At 40.5% G+C, this 22,538-nt stretch overlaps 1 pseudogene; it reads left to right on the top strand.

The window, feature by feature from the left end:
* Positions 1-3,063: 3,063 nt before the first annotated feature.
* Positions 3,064-22,538, top strand: part of LOC100443350 (thiamine transporter 2-like) — a 40,122-nt pseudogene continuing 20,647 nt past the window's right edge.

The raw sequence follows: 22,538 nt of genomic DNA, 5'->3' as shown, positions 1-22,538 counted from the left end.
TGACAGATAAAATAATATACCATTCACCATCTTTTTATAATAAATGAAGATACTAGCAGGGGGCAAACTTGGTGCCCATCCTAATCAGAGTTGTGGAAATCTCACACTGAAGAGGATTTGTTGTAGCTATTTCTCCATGTGATCACTCATATTCTTTGCGTCTTTTCACTGTGCTGGTAATGGACTTCCTAATTTAGTTGAACCAACCCATCCAACCATCTTGAGTTAAACATTCTGCTGCTAGCATTAGGGGAGGAATCAGGAGTTATTTCCAATGTAAAAACCTGAAGCCATCGTCTCTCCTGGTCCTCAAAAATGGTGAGTGATGTTTTGTCCATGCCTGATTCAGAAAGAGGATTTGAGATTTCCTGGCTAATTTGGGGGGTTTTATTTGAGACAAGGTCTCACACTATTACTCAGGCTGGAGTGCAGTGGCACGATCATACCTCCCTGCAGCCTCCATCTCCTGGGCTCAAGTGATCCTCCTGCCTTGGCCTCCCAAAACTCTGGGATGATAGGTGTGAGCCACTGTGCCTAGCCCTAGAAATCATTTCTACTCTCTATTTTATTAGAAGTAACCCAGGAATTAATATTCTCCAAAATACACTTGTAAAACTGCAATGGATCTGGTGACAAGAAATTATGCATTTTTCTAAAGTATGCAATTATTTAATATCTCACTTTCCAGAGGATTATTTTTAATGAATACAAGTCTCCCCTGGCTATTCCCCTTAATTGCCAGCGGGACTAATCAGTGTAAAGAACACTCTTAATTGCTAAACTCACTTAAAACTTAGTGGTTTCGGGCTCCAGCACCTGCCTGTGGCTTATGTGAGCTGGATGATGACCAGTGTCTCCACACTCTGAAAGATGGTCCTTCTCTCTTCCACGGCCACAGAAGCTAGATGTGGATTCCTACATAGAGGTGGCATAACGTGGAATGTAACCCACATTATGCACCTGCTACCACGAAAGCATTAGGCCAGGAAATTTCTTCACGACTATGCCTGTGTGATGTGCATTACAATCTCCCTCGTCAGGTAAGGGAAACTGAGGCCCCAAGACACAGAGAAACTCAGACAGGATCACATGACTTGAAAGAGTGGATTAGAGATTTAAATTTACTCAACTACAATGCCCATGTTCTTCCCACGAGGAAATCCTCTTTTCGTTATTCCAGAGCTGTTTTAGGAGTAAGTAACCAGCATATTCTTGAGAATCAAATGGTAGCTTGTAGTTCTCACTCCGGAGGACAACTTTAAATAAGTTAAACGCTTGGAAAACATGTTATTATTTGAATTTTTATGGTCAGTTAGAAAAGTCTGGTTTGATGACTGTACTTTCAACAAGCGCTTCTAGGATACTTTTTTTTTTTTTTTTGAGACGGGGTCTCACTCTGTTGCCCAGGCTGGAGTACAGCGGCCAGATCATGGCTCACTGCAACCTCTGCCTCCCAGGCTCAGGCAATTCTTGCGCCTCAGCCTCCAGAGTAGCTGGCACTACAAGCATGTGCCACCATGCCTGGCTAATTTTTGTATTTTTAGTAGAGACAGAGTTTTGCCATGTTGGCCAGGCAGGTCTCGAACTGCTGGCCTCAAGTGATCCACCCACTCTACCTCCCAAAGTGCTGGGATTATAAGTATGAGCCACTGCTCCCAGCTTGATACCTTTGATGGGTCAGACACTGTGCTAGACTCTAAGGTGACAAAACTGAATCCCCGCTCTCAAGGAGATCCCAGGCTAGTGGTAAGATGTGTGTGTCAACACATCAATACCTTTCAAAGCCATCAGTACTGCAAATTGTATAGCTTATGACTGATGACTGCATAGTGTGTGCCAGGCATTGTTTTAACATGTACTAACGAATGGAATCCTCAAAACACATTATCATCCCCACTTTACAGATGAGGAATCTGAGATATAAAAAGGTCTGGGAACTTACAAAGGTCACATGTACCAGAGAAGGATTTGGACCTGACTGTCTGACTGCAGAGTCCATGGTCTTAAATGGCATGCCAGAGCTGGACTGAGGTGAGTTCTAATGGAAGGAGGGGGAGGAGACGGAGAGGGTCAGGCAGGCTTCAGGAAGGAAGTGGTGAACAACTCAGTGGGTGAGACCCCGCCTGGAGCTGCTGGAGACTTTCTATAATAAAGGTGCTCTGGTCCCACCTGCCATCATCCAACCCAGAGGCTTCTTATTCTAAACATAAATTCTTACTTTTCAATATGGGTACAGAAGTGGGTAAAGAATCGTAACGGGGGCTAAAATATCAACTCAGAAAAGTACTTCTAAGTGTCGTATTTGAATTTTATCCATGTCGTGATCTTGTTTAGGTGTCACATAATTCTTCTTCCAAAAATAGGTACTAAAAACAAATGAAATCTCCTGGATGGACAACAGTTCAAATTAATTTAGGCTACTTATGCTAAGCCGATGTTCACTTTGAGTTTGATGCTTAGAAAAAGCAGAGTCTATCTGCTTTATAAATCCTGTCTCCCCAAAGGCTTTTTTATTCACTACATATAAATACTCATTAAAATTAGCTGCCAACTTATTAATAGCTACATGTTTTTAGGATACTGGGGGAAGGAGCACAAAGCAGATGTTTGCTTAGCAGTCATGTCTATTGGTGACTCTCTTTCCTGTCTAAAGTCTGCCAATGTTACCATCTCTTCTGCCCAAGATTTCTGCTTCAGAAGAAAGTCCCGGATGTTTTTCTAACTCTAAAAGATGAAAGGAGAATTTGGTTGATTTACCTAAACGAAACTTGAGTGGCTTTCCATCAGAGACCCCATCATTCCAGCCGAACTGAGACTTAATCCCTTACTCTTTTCAAGTAATCATTAGTTTTTTCTTTAGACAAGAAATCCAAAAGCAAAGACTCAAGCCTGGTGTTTTGACCTGTGACATATTTTCAGTCACAATGATTTTTTTTTAATTTTTAAGACTGAAGGACAAAAGGAACATAGGGAAGAGAACGCATGTTTCATTAAAGGAAATCAACTAGATCGATGACCAGTCTTCTTACTTGCTATTTTTACCCTGTGACAGTTTAACCAATCATGAATTGTCACCAAATTTCACCGAGCTGTTCTTGGGTTTTCCCACCATAATTCTCCAGTTATTTGGATTTTTCTCCATGGTGAAACCATCAGAGCCATTTTTTTTTTAATTTTATTATTATTATAGTTTAGGTTTTAGGGTACATGTGCGCAATGTGCAGGTTAGTTACATATGTATATATGTGCCATGCTGGTGTGCTGCACCCACTAACTCGTCATCTAGCATTAGGTATATCTCCCAATCAGAGCCATTTTTTGTACCTTATTTGACGGGACCAGATAAAAATTTGAGCCCCAGCATGGTAAGTTAACTAACATGCTTATCTTAGATTTAACTCTAGCTAGAACTACTTCTAAAGCCTTGGGTAGAAGCCAAATACTAGTACTTCTTACACTCTCTAATGTGAACAAATGGGCCTTAATGATTTTTATGTATTTGTCATATAAAAATATAAACTCTTTTTTTCTTTTTTGGAGATAGGATGTCACTCTGTTGCCCAAGCTGGAGTGCCATGGTACTATCATGGCTCACTGCAGCCTCCATCTCCCACACTCAAGCAATCCTTCTGTCTGTCTTAGCCTCCTGAGTAGCTGGAACTATAGGCATGTGCCACCACGCCTGGCTAATTCTCTATTTTTTGTAGAGATAGGGTCTCACTATGTTGCCCAGGCTGGTCTCAAACTCCTGGGCCCAAGCAATCCCCCCACCTTGGTCTCCCAAAATGCTAGAATTATATTTATGAGTCACTGCACCCTGTCAAAAATATAAACTCTTTACGGTGCAAAACAGCCTTACCTAATTTTTCAGTTGTACAAAAGCAATACTCTAGGACGTCAATGCATATTATCATTAACCTAAAATGAAGCCATCCCCACTAAAGAGTATAAGTCTGGCTGGGCACGGTGGCCCACACCTGTAATCCCAGTACTTTGGGAGGCCAAGGCAGGCGGATCGCCTGAGGTCAGGAGTTCAAGACCAGCCTGGCAACATGGTGAAATCCCACCTCTACTAAAAATACAAAAAATTAGCTGGGCATGATGGTGGGCACCTATAATCCCAGCTACTCGGGAGGCTGAGGCAGGAGAATCGCTTGAACTCGCGAGGCAGAGATTGCAGCGAGCCAAGATCACGCCACTGCACTCCAGCCCGGGCAACAGAACAAGACTCTGTCTCAAATAAATAAATAGATAAATAAATAAATAGCATAAGTCTTAGAGAATAAAATGAAATTTGGTGGGGAGGGTGAGGCAGGAGAAAAGTTACTGACAACCATGTGAAAAATCCTCTGAAGATTTTCCCCTCTTTATTTATAAATATTAAGGCTGTTTTTAACTTTTACTACAGTCACAGGAATAAAAGTCCTAAGAAGCCTCTAAGCCAGTGTTTCTCAAAGTGTAGTCTCTGAACCAGAGTATCAGCATCATCTGGAAATTTGTTGGAAATGTAAATACTCAGACCCTGCCCCAGACTTGTTGAATCTGAATGTCTGTTTGTGTTGTTGTTGTTGTTGCTGTTGTTGTTGTTGTTTGAGACAGAGTTTCACTCTTGTTGCCCAGGCTGGAGTGCAATGGCATGATCATAGCTCACTGCAGCCTCAAACTCCTGGGCTCAAGCAGTCCTCCTGCCTCAGCCTCCCAAGTTGCTAGGACTACAGGTGCCAGGCTAATTTTTACTTTTTTTTTTTTTTGTAGAGAGGGGGTCTCACTATGTTGCCTAGGCTGGTCTGGAACTCCTAGGCTCAAGCAATCCTCCCACATTGGCCTTTCAAAGTGCTGGGATTACAGGCATAAGCCGTTGCACCCAACAATTTTATCTTATTTTGCCTCTCTTTCCTAGCCACCATCTACATTCACCCACCTCACACCAAGTAGATTTTGCCTTCTAAACCAATCTACCTTTTTTCTTCACAGTAAACACCAGTACATCCCATTAGGTACAAACTGGTTTAGCTGGAAGCTATGACTGGGCTGGATTCAAACACCAGAGATTATCACAAAAAGCATATCTGGCATACAGCTTTTCCCATGTTAGTGACTATACCCAAAAGCCAAAAACGGCAAGAATAAAGTTCTACCAAACTTCAAGAGTGCTTGCGTAAAAGTCTACCTGGGAACCCAAAGCGTGAGGACACAGATTAGGTCATAGCAAAGGGCATTCTCAGGCTCAGTAAATCTATGGATTTATTTCGGTTACCTAGAAATTCAGTGGACAGGGATTTGAGAAGGTCTACCCCAACCGCCTTTATGTCATCCTCCACCCACTGTACATTTCCCTTATAGAAAACGAAATAATCACTTACTACAGATGGGCTCTGATAATTGGTCAGTGCCACCAGTTCCAAGAGAAACTTGACTTGAACTTGAGAGCTACTAAGTACTTTCTTCTGGTTCCTCCAGGGCAGCCCAAAAAAGTAAAGTGAAGAAAACGGAAGAGTAGAAGATAAACACACACATTTCTTCCTCTGACATTCTATCTCAAACTGGTCATTTGTTCCATATTTTCCTGATGATCGAATGGGCTCCTCCCTGGTATCACAACGGGCTCCTCACTTTTGTACTGATGGGTATCAAAGGGAAAGAAGGCGATCAGGTTCTTCCAGTACTGAAACATCCTTTTTGACCTTTTGGTTCTCACTGTGAAGAAGAATAAACTATTTTGTTACATGCTAGTAAGCAACAGTATCTGAGCAGCCCTAGATTGTTCTGGAAATCCTGTCAAGTGTAAAAAGATTAATTTATCCATTATGACCTCTTTTCCTAGCCTCCATAGCCTATTGCAGATCAAATTACATTTATAAAATTTAAAAGGCAGATAACTAAGATAATAGCTGCTATGTTTTTTACACCTGGAAGTATAAATTCACACCTTATGAATATCTGTCATTCAATTTGTTTCCCTGAATTTCAGTTTCCCATTGCTTTCCAAAGTATTGTTACAAATTCATGTAAACCATGAAACTAGACCCACTTTGGCAAAGGCCAAGCAGTGCATCCTGGGGTTGATACATGTCATCTTGATAATGTTAAGTGTCAGAGGCCCAGGGTGTATTTCACGTCCTGATGTTTTTTGTCTTTGCACTCTCCCCACTTAATCTTGTAGATAACAAATAAGATCTTCCCCGTTTGGACATACTCCTACCTAGTGCTGCTGCTGCCTGTGTTTGTCCTCACCGATTACGTCTGCTGCAAGCCAGTCATCATCTTGCAAGGTATCAGTTTCATCATTACCCGGCTGCTGCTCTTGTTTGGCCAAGGAGTGAAGACCATGCAGGTTGTAGAGTTCTTCTATGGGATAGTCACCGCCGCCGAGGTGGCCTACTACGCCTACATATACAGCGTGGTCAGCCCCGAGCACTACCAGAGAGTGAGCGGCTACTGCAGGAGCGTCACGCTGGCCGCCTACACAGCAGGGTCCGTGGTAGCCCAACTCTTGGTATCCCTGGCGAACCTGTCGTACTTTTACCTCCACGTCATACCCTTGGCCTCTGTCTCCGTGGCCTTCCTTTTCTCACCTTTTCTACCAATGCCCAAGAAGAGCATGTTTTTTTCATGCAAAACCCAAAAAAGAAACTCCTCAAAAGCCACCGGGAGAGGACGCCATCTTAGAGGAATATCACAAGGATCACAAAGCAGTTCACTCGCAATTATTCACTGTTTCAGGGGACCTGGATGCCAGCAGTGGGGCACCCCAAAGCCAAGCAATGTGGCTTTGAGAGATTTTGTGCAGTGGTCCCGGGATTTGCAGGAGTGCTACTCCTCGAAGCATCTCTTTTACTGACCCCTGTGGTGGGCTTTTTCCATAACAGGTTTTAACCAGATGTTAAACTATGTTCAAATCCTGTGGGATTACAAGGCACCATCTCAAAGTTTCACAATACATGTATTGGTCGATTTGCATGCTGCTGATAAAGACATACCCAAGACTGGGTAATTTATAAAGGAAAGAGGTTTAATTGACTCACAGTTCAGCATGGCTGGGGAGGCCTCACAATCATGGCGGAAAGTAAAGAAGGAGCAAAGTCACTGCTTACATGGCAGCAGGCAAGAGAGAATGAGAGCCAAGCAAAAGGGGAAACCCCTTATAAAACTGTCAGATCTTGTGAGAGTTATTTGCTATCATGAAAACAGTATGGGGGAAACTGCCCCCATGATTCAATTATCTCCCACTGGGTCCCTCCCACAACACGTGGGAATTATGGGAGCTGCAATTCAAGAAGAGGTTTGAATGGGGATACAGTCAAACCCTATCAATATATAATGGAGCAGTAGAAGCCCTTGAAACCTTTGGGTCTAGGTATATAAGACTTTATCTCATCAATGTGCAGAAAATATGCTGTTCCATGTTGTAAGATACTCCATGGCAAAAAATTAGGCCTGTTCAGAAGTAACCCCAATCAATGCATTTCAGTGCAATAGAGCCCTGAAAAAAGTAAGATAGTAAGAACTGATATTACAAGACCTAAGCTACATCAAGTATACAACACATATTTAATTGACATTTTTGCTGTTTATAATGAAGCTAGTGACTAGATTAAAAAATAAAAATAAAAAAACACTGGGCTCAATTTTTTTTTTTTCTTTGAGAAAGAGTCTCGCTCTGTCGCCCAGGAGGGAGTGCAGTGGCACCATCTTAGCTCACTGCAACCTCCACCTCCTGGGTTCAAGCGATTCTCCTGCCTCAACCTCCTGAGTAGCTGGGATTACAGGTGCACACTACCACGCCTGGCTAATTTTTTGTATTTTTAGTAGAGACGGGGTTTCACTATGTTGGCCGGACTGGTCTTGAACTCCTGACCTCGTGATCCACCCACCTCAGCCTCCCAAAGTGCTGGGATTACAGGCGTGAGCCACCGTGCCCAGCCCCTGGGCTCAATTTTTTATATCTATGTTCTATCATTTGCCAAGTAGGCAAATCAATGAAAATTCTAGCTATCCATTTTCTCTTCTCTTAAAAGACCAGAAAAATATCTACTAGTTTATTTCACAGGATTGCTTTTTTTTTTGAGATGGGGTCTCGCTCTGTCGCCAGGCTGGAGTGCAGTGGCACAATCTCGGCTCACTGCAACCTCCAGCTCCCTGATTCAAGCCATTCTCCTGCCTCAGCCTCCTGGGTAGCTGCACAGGATTGCTTTAAAGATCAAAAGGTATCAGGCATTTGGAAGTATTTATGAACTGTAGTATCTTAGGTAAAAAATAGTTGTTTTTATTTAATTTTCTTGAACATAAAATAAATAATACAACTTTCAAATTGTATTCTTCAATAATCCTCTTGTAGTGATTTCAACACCAGCTACCAAGTAGTTTGAAAAAGAAGAGTTTTGTCACAAATTTAAAAGAGGCAACTAATGTAATAAAACATTGAAAAAGGTATACATGGAAGATAAAGTTATACTCATCCCTAAAAACAGGAGCTACAAACTGGTGTCCTGCTGGCCAAATATGGTTTGACCATGCAGAGTTAGATGGTTTAAAGTTAAACTAGCAAAACTCTTTTCAGGCAGGCATGGTGGCTCATACCTGTAATCCCAGAGCTTTGGGAGGCTGAGGTGGGGAGGCCAGGAGTTTAAGACCAGCCCAGCCAACATAGTGAGACCCTGTCTCTATTAAAAAAAAAAAAAATCTAATTAGCTGGGCATGGTGATGTGTGCCTGTAGTCCTAGCAACTGGGGAAGCTGAGGCCAGGAGGGTCACTTGAGCCCAGGAGATTTAGGCTTCAGTGAGCTATGATTGTGCCACTGCACTCCCGCCTGGGTGACAGAGTGAGACTTTGTCTCGTAAAACAAACAGGCTGGGCAAGGTGGTTCACACCTGTAATCCCAGCACTTTGGGAAGCCGAGGTGGGTGGATCATGAGGTCAGGAGTTCAAGACCAGCCTGGGCAACATGGTGAAACCCCATCTCTACTAAAAATACAAAAATTATCCAGGCGTTCTGGCATGCACCTGTGATCTCAACTACTTGGGAGGCACAAGAATCACTTGAACCTGGGAGGCGGAGGTTGCAGTGAGCTGAGATCTTGCCACTGCACTCCAGCCTGGGCAACAGAGCAAGACTCTGTCTTGGGGAAAAAAACAACAAAAAAAACTTTTTTTCTTTCTGGACTCTTTCAATAACTCTCCTCTTTAAAATGTGGTTTGAAAGGCCAGGTGTGGTGGCTCATGCCTGTAATCCTAACACTTTGGGAGGCCAAGGCAGGTGGACCAGCCTGGGCAACATGATGAAACCCCGTCTCTACAAAAAATGTAAAAAAATTAGCTGGGTTTGGTGGTGTTCGCCTGTTGTCCCAGCCACTCAGGAGGCTGAGGCAAGAGAATCACTTGAACCCAGGAGGTCAAGCCTGCAGAGAGCCAAGATCGCACCACTGCACTCCATCCTGGATGACAAAGTGAGACCCTGTGTCAAAAAATAATAATAAAATGTGGTTTTCAGACCACATTACCATGAGGTAGGCACACTCAGGGTAATGGTCTTCAAACCTGATATGCATAAACTGACCTAAGCCATAGTTGACCGCAGCTAATAGTTTTACCTTTTTAAGCGATTGTAGAAAAAAAAAATATGCAACAAGAGTTGTAAAACAGGATATGTGGCTTATAAGCCATAAATATTCACTATCTGGCCCTTTAGAGATTGTGAATCTTGAATTCAATATAGTGGGTTGCTGACCAGCATTTTTAAATCAGAGTAGACTAGTCTAGTATGGAATAGGGAGCATATCAGCTTGTAAGGATACATTTTGTTTTGCAAAAATTCTGTTCACACACATATATATGTACTAATTAATATATAAAATATATTTTCTCATAGAAGTTTGAGAAAAATATGGTCAAAGAAGTTTGAAAGCTTCTGCTCTTGGAGCTATCTTATAAATATCAGGGTTCCCAGCCTGAGTATCATTGCTGTCCCTTGAGTTGGCTGGTGTCTCCTTCCTCCTTATCTAAAGATGAATTTCTGATATTGTGTGTTGTCTGACAGGAAAAAGGCAGGAAGACTGAGCAGCCAAGAGAAATCTTGGGAAGGTCTCTGGGGGATTGAGGATTTTCAGCTCCCACTCCTGGGTTCACCCTTCAAGCCCCCTCCTGGGCCTCCACTTGGGCAAAACCTTCCTCCTGGCTCAGAAGCTACAGTAGTTTGGAGAGTTTTAGATGCTTGTCCAGGCACTCCTCATCTCTCCCAGAATATACTTTGTGAGCTTTAAAACGCTCTTCCAAAGGCAGTGTGGTGCAAGGAGGGAGAGGTGGGCTGACACAGGCATTAATATTCCAGGGCACAAAGGGCAGGCCCCAGAGCCGTCTTTGAAGTTAGCCCAACAATCTGCATGTATTTTCCTGACAAAACAAAGCTTTCACATCAAATGAGACTTTGAAGCTGTTTATTTTAAAGCTAGGTTGTTCCACACCCACCTGTTTATTGAACATGGCGGGGCCCATTGTTGAGCTCACATTCTTCTCATTTCCCTCCCTGAAAATTCCTAACACTTGGTTGATTAGGTCAGGGATCGGATCGGTGTTTCATCCTCTGCACTGCTGGCTTCTTGGGCTGGGCAATTCTTCGTCGAGGGCACTGTTCTGAGCTCTGTAGGATGTTCAGCAACATTGTATGCCTGTAAGCCACTAGGTGCCAGGATGCACCCCACTGTGACAACCAAAACTGTCTTCAAATATTGTCACCTGTCTGCTAGAAGGCAAAAATACCCCTGGTTGACAACCACTAGATAAGATTTGGATTAGGGTCAGAGCTTTTGGGTGGGGGTTGGGGGGGGTACTGAGTCTCACTTTGTCGCCCAGGCTAGAGTGCAATGACGTGATCTAGGCTCACTACAACCTCCGCCTCCTGGGTTCAAGCAATTCTCCTGCCTCAGCCCCCCTAATTTTTGTATCTTTAGTAGAAATGGGGTTTCACCATGTTGGTCAGGCTGGTCTCGAACTCTTGACCTCAGGTGATCCACCTGCCTCGGCCTCCCAACAGAACCCTTTTATAATCTTTATCATACTGTATTTATTTATTTATTAACTTAAATTTATTTATCTAATTTCCCCACTAGGCTGCATTGTTTTCAAAGCAAGGACTCAAAGTTTACCACTATGTTGTTCCACAGAGAACCTCAAAAGTACTTGCTGGTTTAACAAATGAAGGAAAGAAGGAAGGAAGAAAAGAAGGAAGGAAGGAACAAATAAAGAAGGGAATGATCAGGCCAGGCATAGTGGCTCACACCTGTAATCCTAATATTTGAGAGGCCAAGATGGGAGGATTGCTTGAGGCCAGGAGTTCGAGACAAGCCTGGTCAATATAGCGAGACCCCATCTCTATAAATATATATCTATATATCTATATCTATATCTATAGATATATATAGAGATAAATATAGAAAAGTTTGGCATCTGCCAGGGATCTTGAGGAAAACTTTTAAATGGTGTTACAGAAAGGAAAGAGAAAATAGAGACAAGGGCAAAGAGAGAGAGGCCATCCTTCCTAGGGCATTGGTAATAGGCTCACAGAAAGGGCATGGGAGAAAAGAGCGGGCACCACAAATTAGGAAACTTTAGGTTGCAGACCTCGTGCACCTCAATCCAATGACCAAGCATTCAGTTTCCCATTTCTTACGCTCTGTTTGTCTTGACCAGACTTTAGTCAGGCTCCTGGCTTTCCTACAGACCCCTAAATGTTGCTTACTCCAAACCCTGAGCAAACACAAAAAAATGTGGAATGTGTCCCCCTTATCAGCTCCAAACGGGAATTGGCTGACCACAGTGGGATACTTTCCTGTCAAACGCCACTGACCATTTCCCCTTGTGAATCCAGCTTCCTCTGCAGAGATTTTGCTTATGTCTGCTTGTACCCTCTTTACCCTATAAAAGAAAATCCCTTTTCTGTTTGATCTTGAGTCATGCAGATTTCTGCAATCAGAGAGTTCTTTCTACGGCAATAGCCTTTCTTCTAAATAAAGCCTCTCCTATCTAAGTCACATATATTTTTTTTTATTTGACACCGGGTTTCTAAGCCTGAGTTTTAACATCTGCAAAGGGAAGAGGAAAGAAAAAATGGCCCTCTCCATGGGTCCTCTCCAGTCTATGATTCATGAAAGCCTGAATTCAATTGGTCTATTTCAACCCTTAAGAGAAAATGATATGTACAGTTCACAGAGGTGGATCAAGCAATTTTTCATTCAAAGTTCACAATAAGTCAGCATTTTTTTTTACTGTAGTCTGAAAACGCTTCAGTGCTTCTGTAACTGTGGATTTTAACAAAACTGTGTGCTATTTTACTGTACATGGATTAACAAGATGTAGTTTATTTTTTATTTTATTTTATTTTATTTTGTTTTATTTTATTTTAGGAGCCATGGCAGCCTTCACAGTGGCGACATCAAAGTCATCTGGGATCTTCTGGGTGAGTTGCCCTCGGTGATCTTCTCAGGTGCAGATGGAGGTTCTCTATGTCCCATGCATTTCACAACTAATATTTGGGTGTGCTCTGCTGGTCTCTTGATATTCAAGTCAAGTTTTATGCTCTTTATAACCATAGCTGTGTAAGTATTTACCATTTCTTTCTTTCAACTACCTAAACCTGAAGCAACAAAACATGTTTATTTATTCTTCCAGTTCCTCTGAATAGCATTTTGTAATGTTATACCTAAGGCTTCCTACAAGAGACAATGAAACTATATTCCCATTTGAATCAGCTCTCTCTTATGACTTGACTAAGATTCCTAATCAGGAGGATACGTGAAGTTCTTAAGCAATAATATATTGTTAGGCTTTGATTTTGCCTAATTTAGCAACATCATATAATAAGACGTGATTCTAATTTTGACTAAGTTTAGTTTTCACTCCCAATTTTCCTGCTTGAGTAGTCAGAGCGTATCTATGTCTTTTTGAAACAACTTATTAAATATTCTGAGGGCTGTTATAGAAGTGAAGCTGTTCTATAAAACTACATCTAAATACTATACACACGATAGTTTAAAAATAGGAAGTATTTGATTTAGATTAATCATAAAGTAAAGAAAATGAGCTAAGGAGGTGGTGGATGCTGGTTGGAGAACACTTCAAGGAATTAGATGTTGCTTCTCATTTCCTGTGTAACAATGTATTTCATTCCATATACCAAGTTAATCAGAAATAAACATCTGAAACTATTTTCCTTGGCTGAACATTACTGGCAGCATAATCTTTGACATGCTCTGTGACCTTAAAGTTTTCTAGTCTGTTTGTCTATAAAATGAAGGTGAGATGCATTTCTTTCTAAGGAGTATTAGTAATAATGACATCTGAATTTTCAACAAAAATACTGGAAGCCAGAAAACAATGAAACAACATTTTAATTTTTATTTCTATTTATTTATTTATTTATTTATTTATTTATTTAGAGACGGAGTCTCGCTCCATTGTCCAGGCTGGAGTGCAGTGCACGATCTCAGCTCACTGCAACTCTGCCTCCCGGGTTCAAGCGATTCTTCTGCCTCAGACTCCCAAGTAGCTGGGACTACACGTGCGTGCCACCATGCCCGCCTAATTTTTGTATTTTTAGTAGAAACGGGGTTTCACCACATTGGCCAGGCTGGTCTCGAACTCCTGACCTCATGATCTGCCTGCCTTGGCCTCCCAAAGTGCTGGGATTACAGGCGTAAGCCACCACACCCAGCCTGTTATTTTTATTTTTATCTTTTAAAAATAATTGCACCTTTTGGTTTAGATTCAGGGAGTACATGTGCAGGTTTGTTACATGGGTATATTGCTTGAGGCTGAGGTTTGGGATACAATTGATCCCATCACCCAGCTAGTGAGCATAGTACCCAACTGGTAGTTTTTCAACTTTTGCCCTCCTCCCAAGAATATTTTTAAAGTGTGAAAAGTAAAGAACTGCTAGCCTAGAATTTTATACTAAGCAAAGATATTCCTCAAAAATTAAGTCAAAATAAAGAATTTTTAAGACAAAAAATTAAGCAAAATTATTGTGGCTTACACTAAAAGAAATTTAAAGGGAATTCTTTAGGCAGAATGAAAATGATCACCATTAACATTGCAATAATATAGGAAAAATAATACTGGAAAGAATAAATATATAAGTAAATCTAAGCAAATCTTGATTTTTGAGACAGAGGCGCCCAGGCTGGAGTGAAGTGGTGCAATCTCAGCTCACTGCAAGCTCTGCCTCCCAGGTTCAAGCAATTCTCGAGCCTCAGCCACTCAAGTAGCTGGGATGACAGGTGTGCGCCACCATACCTGGCTAATTTTTTTGTATTTTTTGTAGAGAAGGAGTTTCACCATGTTGGCCAGGCTGGTCTCCAACTCCTGGCCTCAAGTGATCCACCTGCCTCAGCCTCCCAAAGTTCTGGGATTACAGATGTGAGCCACCGCACCTGGCCTAACGTTTCTAGTTTTAAAAATATATGTAGAGGCCAGGCACGGTGGTTAATACCTGTAATCTCAGCACTTTGGGAGGCCAAGGCGGGCGGATCACTTGAGGTCGGGAGCTGGAGACCAGCCTGGCCAACATGGTGAAACCCCATCTCTACTAAAATACAAAAATTAGCTGGGCGTGATGGCAAGTGCCTGTAATCCCAGCTAACAGAAGCTGAGGCAGGATAATCGCTTGAGCCTGGGAGGTGGACGTTGCAGTGAGCCAAGATCCCACTATTGCACTCCAGCCCGGACAACAGAACAAGACTCCATCTCAAAAAAATAAATAAATAAAAATATATGTGGAGTTAAAATTTGTGATGGTAATAGCACAAAAGGAAGGGGAAAAAATAGATTTAAAGTATTGCAAAATCCTTATATTGTCAAAGAAGTGGTGAAAATACTATTTTAGGGTAGACTCTGCTAGGTGAAAAATTCATGCTATAATATATATGGTAACTACTAAAAGAATAATACAATAAGATAGTACTAACAAGCTAATGAAGGGATAGAAAGTGTTTTTAAACTTAAGGCAATAAAAGACAAGAAACAGAACAAGGAACATAAATTAGACAGGACAAATAAATGGTAAATTTAAAACCCAATATAGCAGCAAAATCATTAAAATGTGCCTGAACTAATTACTCCAATTATAAGACAAAAGTCAGCTGAATGGATTTTAAAACTCAAAACCTAATTATGTTGCTTTCAAGACACACTTCTTGAAAATAAGGTCTCCAAAAGGCTGAAAGTGCAAATATGGGAAAAGATATCCTGTACAAATGCTAATACAAGGAAAGCTAGTTTAGGTATCCCAATATCAGATGAAATCAGCAATAACACCAGAGTGATTTGTCTTTTCATTATAAGTTTCATAGTCATTTTATAATGATAAAAGTGTTCATCAACAACTAGATAAATAAAGCTATTCTTTTTTTTTGTTTGTTTTGTTTTGTTTTTGATGGAGTCTTGCTCTGTCACCCAGGCTAGAGTGCAGTGGCATGATCTCGGCTCACTGCAACCTCTGTTTCCCGGGTTCAAGTGATTCTCCTGCCTTGACCTCCCGAGGAGCTGAGATTACAGGCGTGTGCCAACACACCCAACTAATTTTTGTATTTTTAGTAGAGACGGGGTTTCGCCATGTTGGCCAGGCTGGTCGCAAACTCCTGACCTCAAGTGATCCACCTGCCTCGACCTCCCAAAGTGCTGGGATTACAAGCGTGAGCCACCGTGCCCAGCCAATAAAGCTATTCTAAATTTGTATGCACAAAAAATATAGCCTCAAAATGTATTAAGCAAAATGCCAAAAAAAATTTAGAGAAATAAAAAAGTCCACACAGTTGCAAATGTGAACACGGCTCTCTCAATAAGAAGCAGACAGAAAACATCAGTGAGGATTAGGAAGATTGAAACTACATGTCGAATAAAGTTGCAGTGATGGATATGTGGAAACTGTACACACTGCAGGATAAAGATTATTTTCAAGTGAACATAGAAGAGTGACCAAAAACAGGCTTGGACTGGGCCAAAAAGTAACCCTCAATAAATATCAAAAGATTGAAATCATATGGAAAAAGTATTCTGACAACCAAAATTAAGCTAAAATCGTTAGCAAAATTGTAATTTAAAAATACCCAAATGCTTTATAATTAAAGACAGAATATGGTCAAAAAATTATACTTGGAGTTAGGAAATAATTTGAACTGAATGACAATGAAAATATGAAAAATCACAACTTATAGGATGCAGTTAAGCAGTGCAAGGAGAGAAACATACAGTCTCCAGTGCATTTATTTTTTAAAAAAAGAAAGGACACAAATTAAGTTATTTAAACATTCATCTTCAGAAGCTGGAAGAGAACAGCAAATGAAACTCAAAGAAAAGAAGAAAATGTTAGAGATAACAAAAAATAAAATCAATGGAATAGAAAATAGTACAACAGGAAAAATTACCAAAGCCAAATTAGTCATACCAAAGCCAGAAAGTCTAATAAATGTGAGAGAGAGTGCTCGTGCATAGAATGGAAAAAATACAACTTATCAATATCAGAAATGAAAAAGGGGAGATGACTACTCCTCTTTCTCAGTTCACTGCAACTTCTGCCCCCAGAGTTCAAGTGATTCTCCCCCCTCAGCCTCCCAAATAGCTGGGACCACAGGTCCGTGCCACCACACCCAGTTGATTTTTGTATATTTTGTAGAGACAGGGTTTCACCATGTTGCCCAGACTGGTCTGGAACTCCTGCGCTCAAGCAATCTGCCTACCTCAGCCTCCCAAAGTGCTGGGATTACAGGTGTGAGCCACCATGCCTGGCCTCTTTTGCCCACTTTTTAATCGGGTTCTTTGATTTTGGCTCATTAATTTGTGTAAGTTCCTTATAGATTATGGATATCAGACTTTTGTTGGATGCACAGTTTGCAAATATTTTCTCCCATTTTGTAGGTTGCCTGTTTACTCCGTTGATAGTTTCTTTTGCTGTACAGAAGCTCTTTAGTTTAGTTAGATCCCATTTGTCAATTTTTGTTTTTGTTGCAGTTGCTTATATTTTATTTTATTTTATTTATTTTTTATTTTTATTTTATTTATTTAATTTTTTTGAGACAGAGTCTCACTCTTTTGCTGGAGCTGGAGTGCAGCGGCATGATCTCGGCTCACTGCAACCTCCACCTCCCAGGTTCAAGCAATTCTCCTGCCTCAGCCTCCCATGTAGCTGGGATTACAGGTACCTGCCACTACGCCCAGCTAATTTTTTGTATTTTTAGTAGAGACGGTGTTTCACCATGTTGGCCAGGCTGGTCTCGAGCTCCTGACCTCATGATTCGCCCGTCTCAGCCTCCCAAAGTGCTGGGATTATAGGAGTGAGCCACCACGCCTGGCCTATTTATTTATTTTTTTGAGACCCAGTCTTACTTTGTTGCCCAGGCTGGAGTGCAGTGGCACGATCTCGGCTCACTGCATGCTCCGCCTCCCAGGCTCAAGCAATTCTCCTGCCTCAGCCTCCTGAGTAGCTGAGACTACAGGTGTGAGACACCACACTCGGCTACTTTTTGTATTTTTAGTAGAGATGGGGTTTCACCACGTTGGCCAGGCTGGTCTCGAACTCCTGACCTCAGGTGATCCCACCCGTCCCCCTCAGGTGATCCCACCCCCCAAAGTGTTGGGATTACAGGCGTGAGCCACCGCACCCAGCCTGAAATTGCTTTTTGATTTTCTGTTTTTATTTGATTTTCAGCAGTTTATGCCTATTTTTTCTTTATGGAAAAATATGATTTTTAGCTTACCTTGTTATTTTCTTACTGTAGCAGGAAGTAAATCTCTGTCTTCCCCCAATATTCATTCTAAATATTTTGTTTTCACTTAGCAATCTCTGGATTAGGAAAAAATAATTCTAGCCAAACCTAAATCAGTTTTGTTTCATGGTCAATGGCTATACTTAGGAAGGAGAACCTGAAAGTTAGTAAAAATGATAATAATGATTTTTCAGTTATTTTTACTATTCATGACTATAACTTCCATGTTGTTAAAAGATAAATGTATATTATTCTTGAATATTTCCGAACATATTGGTTCACAGCTGTATTGCATTTCTATTGCACGTTAATCTCATTCTACCGATGGATGCAAGTTAACATCATTCTACTGAGGAAACAAATAGGGAAATTAGAAAAATATTAATAATTAACTGTCAGGATGTGAGATATTTAGAAAAGACAAAATCTTTTGATGAATTAAGAAATGCTCAGAATGTTTTGTTACGGACATGAAAGCGGTGAAAGGTTAAGCCACATGAATAGTGAGAATCCTGAGATTCTAAGAGGCCGTAAAATGAGAATTGTTACCTGACTGTTAGGGTTTTCTCAAAGAATCTGTTCAGAGCTTTCCACCAAAGGCCTGCACAATCATCTTTTATCTAATTTGTCAATTCAGTCAGATGGTCAGTAAGTTTAGTGAAGAGAAAAATTATTTCAGACATAATTAATTTGGGTTACATTTTTAAAATTAATTACTGGGCAAGAATTGAATAAACCTAGTATTTTAGTGTCTGAAGACATACTCAGTAGAGAAACAAAGGGAACTTGACCAAATAGATGTGTGAACTTTGGCACTAAATAAAATGATCATTTACATATCCAACTCAACATACTGACAAAATATCATTTTCTACATATGTGAATTCAATCTCTGTAAGTTCATTTACATCTAATTACTGCTCCAACTTCTAGGCAACTTATAAATTTAGCAAGTGTAGAATAAATTTATCTCATGCAAAGGCTTAGTATTCAGGTTTAGAAGAAATTCTAAGACTGTTGAGCATCCATGATTTCAATCATTATGTGATAGAAGTTTACATAAAATAATTTGTGATTTCTTTTTTTTTTTTTTTGATGTCTGGCTCCATCGTCCACACTGGAGTGCAGTGGTGCAATTTCAGCTCACTGCAACCTCCACCTCCCGGGTTCAAGTGATTCTTGTGCCTCTGCCTCCTGAGTAGCTGGGATTACAGGCATGCACAACCATGCCTGGCTAATTTTGTATTTTTAGCAGAGATGGGGTTTCGCCATGTTGGTTTCGCCATGTTGGTCAGGCTGGTCTCAAACGCCCGACCTCAAGTGATCCGCCCGCCTCTGCCTTCTTAACTGCTGGGATTACATGTGTGAGCCACTGCGCCTAGCCTAATTTGTGGTTATTATATAAAAAGATATTTACTTTGCATTTTTTTCATGACATAAAAACTGATCAATTTAATTAAAATTAATCAAAGCAGTTATCTGGTCCTAATTTATTTCCTGATGGAGTGCAAGCTCCGTGGTTGCCCTCATTGTCTAGCTTGTTCCCTGTTATGCCCCTGGTGTTTCCTCTAGTTCTCGCTTTATGTAGGCACTTGGTTAGTATTTCCTCCAAAAAAATAAATAAATACATACAATATGAAAATAAAACTTTGAGCTATTGAATTTTTTTTTTTTTCTTGTGGCGGAGTCTCTCTCTGTTGCCAGGCTGGAGTGTAGTGGCATGATCTCGGCTCACTGTAACCTCCGCCTCCCGGGTTCAAGCGATTCTCCTGCCTCAGCCTCCCAAGTAGGTGGGACTACAGGCACATGCCACCATGCCTGGCTAATTTTTGCATTTTTAGTAGAGACGGGGTTTCACCATGTTGGCCAGAATGATCTTGATCTCTTGACCTTGTGATCTGCCCGCCTCGGCCTCCCAAAGTGCTGGGATTACAGGCATGAGCCACCGAGACCAGCCTGAAATTTTTTTAATTTAACCATTTCATTGTTATACAGGCACAACCTAATTTTTTTATGCTTTAGCAAATGTTCCTATTACTTTCCTTTAAGTTATAGAGTAAATTGGGAAATGCTAATCTCATACTTCCGTAATACACAATATATAAATGATTGAATAAAACTTCAAGGTAGTTCTATTTTTTAAATTACAGACAATCCCCCAGAGGCTCATCTGTACTTACTGCCAAATGCCCAATGGAAGAATATAAACACAACAATTACTTTTCTAAGAACTTGCTAGTCCTAGGCAATGTTCTCTGCGTGGTAGCTCAATGTCTCCACAGCGACCAAGTGGAGGCCACTGTGAAATAACCCAGCTGGAGCCTCAAGATAAGATTTTAGATAGTTTGATTACATGTAATTTCAGGTATCTTGGAAATAATATGGGGGTTTGGACTAAAAATCTTAGGATTCAAAGCCACTCTGAGCCCACCGTCAGAACTGTGTTTTTTTTCTAATCCATCACATGTAGAGGTCTTATCCAAAACCAAATAAATCACTGTCAAGCTGCTTAGGCATCTGAATGGATTAAATCAAGATTCCAACATGAAATAATTTGCATACTAAAAGGAAATCTGCATTTTATTTCATCTAAGTTTTAAAAGCATCAATGTAGTTCCACATTTGTTCAAGGGAAAAATTGTTAGCTGAACAAGAAAGACCTGAAATTACAAGTCCCATTTGGACCACCTGTCATATTCACTGTGTGGGACCTAAGGTCATTTGTGGGTTTTGCTATGTTTAGTTGGTAGTATCTTGCATGGAAATAATGCCTTTCATTGAATCACATAGTTTTAAAATGCTTGTATTTGTTTTTTTATGTAAAGAATTTTGGAAGGGACATAAAAATAGTTAACATTTTTCATTTGGTTCATTTTGTAAATAGATTCACATTACAAATGTTTTAGCTAAATTGCATGGAAGAACTTTATATATGTCAGTCTTGACTGACTAAATTTAACATCCCAGTACAATTATTTAAAATGAATTAATTACCAGATTGAATGAACTATGAAAGGAAATAATTTGTGGATTTTGCAGAGAAATATTCACTAATTAGACTCTGAAATTGCTAACTCAATCAATAATTCAGTGATTAAATCTTTAAATAAGTAAAAAATCATCATGCTGACCTGTTTTCACTTATTGATAAGCTTAATTTTTTTTTTTTTTTTTTTTTGAAACAGAGTCTCCCTCTGTCTCCCAGGCTGGAGTGCAGTGGCACGATCTCGGCTCACTGCAACCTTCGCTTCCCAGGTTCAAGGGATTCTCCTGCTTTAGCCTCCTGAGTAGCTGGGACTACAGGCATGTGCCACCACACCCAGCCAATTTTTGTATTTTTTTATAAAGGCAGGGTTTCACCATGCTGGTCAGGCTGGTTTCAAACTCCTGACCTCAAGTGATCCGCCTGCCTCAGCCTCCCAAAGTGCTGGGATTACAGGCATGAGCCACCGTGACCAGCCTGATACGTCTGCTTTTAAAAGTGACTTGCTAAGCCATATTTATCTCAAATAATGTTGAATGTTTTCTAGTTGCAGAGTATTTTGAAAATTTGGTTTAATTTTAGAATTGGTTAACTAGTTTTAAATTCTTAGCATACTATATCCCATCCCATGGAATGTTAAAATACATTGCACCATCCCATATGTCTATTTCTTCAGTCTATCTCTGCTAAAATAGCTTTTAGAAAGGAGCTGTCAATAGAAACCTGGGCTTCCTCAGCAGAGCAAAGCCTTGAGAAGAACACAGTTCGCTGTTTTGTATTTGAATGTGCATGTGTGCGTCCTTTTAAAACTCTTTCCATTTGTACAATGACAGATTTCAGATTGGAGTTAATCTGAGCATGCCCTGGCGTTTGGAATTAATCCCTTCATTGCCTTGATGAGTCAACCCATCGTGACTATGACTGTGGTTGACAACCAAGGACTGGGGCTTCCTGTTGACATTCAGGTAAGTGCATGGGCTCTCACGAACAAAGAGGCATATTTTCAAAACTATGTATCTATATCTATTTATCTTTATACTTTTAAAAATCAGAGTTATTGATAAATAATATACGTGCAGTAAGTTCACACTTTTTATGTATAGTTCTATGAATTTGGGCAAATGTACAGCTGTGTGACCGCCACCACAATGAAGATAAAGCAGAGTTCCATCAACCCAACAGTGCCCTTGTGTTTCTCTGCCACCAGTCCCCTCTCCCCACCCCTCGTCCCTGGCAACCACTGACTGATTGGTTTTCTATCCATATAGTTTGTCATTACAGAATGCCATATCAATGGAATTATTTTTTATATAGCCTTTTGTTTCTGGTTTCTTTCCTTTAGCATGATGTCTTCAATAGAATAATTTTATATTCAGAAATAGAAATATGGTGTAGTTAAGGTTCTATTTCTTAAGGAACCTTTTCATTAAACAGGTGACCTTTTCACTAAACAGGTGAAGGAATGAAAGAACTGCGTAAAATTAAAGCCATAAAGTCATTCCAGTGGAAGTGGTTCTCATTAGCTACAGCTAAAGGTTTTTCCTTGCCCTAGCTAAAGTTCAATCTTATTAAAGCTTAGTTCCCAAATTCTGTAAATCTACTCTGTCTCATGGACAAAATCGTCATTCTTACCTATCTATAAATAGATAAGAATTCCTACAAAATATTTAGAAGCTATCTTCTTTAAAAGCAAAAAGGCAAAAAGGAATCATTTCAGAATACAAAATTAAATGAAGTAATGCCAGGACATTTTTTAAAAATCTATTTTGTAGTCCCGCCTGTTCAACAGAGGAAAGGATTG

The sequence above is a fragment of the Pongo abelii genome, chromosome 11, assembly GCF_028885655.2.
Source record: "Pongo abelii isolate AG06213 chromosome 11, NHGRI_mPonAbe1-v2.0_pri, whole genome shotgun sequence".
Lineage (NCBI taxonomy): Eukaryota > Metazoa > Chordata > Mammalia > Primates > Hominidae > Pongo > Pongo abelii.
Note: the sequence above shows the minus strand (reverse complement) of the source record. Positions and strands in the feature narration are given on the sequence as shown.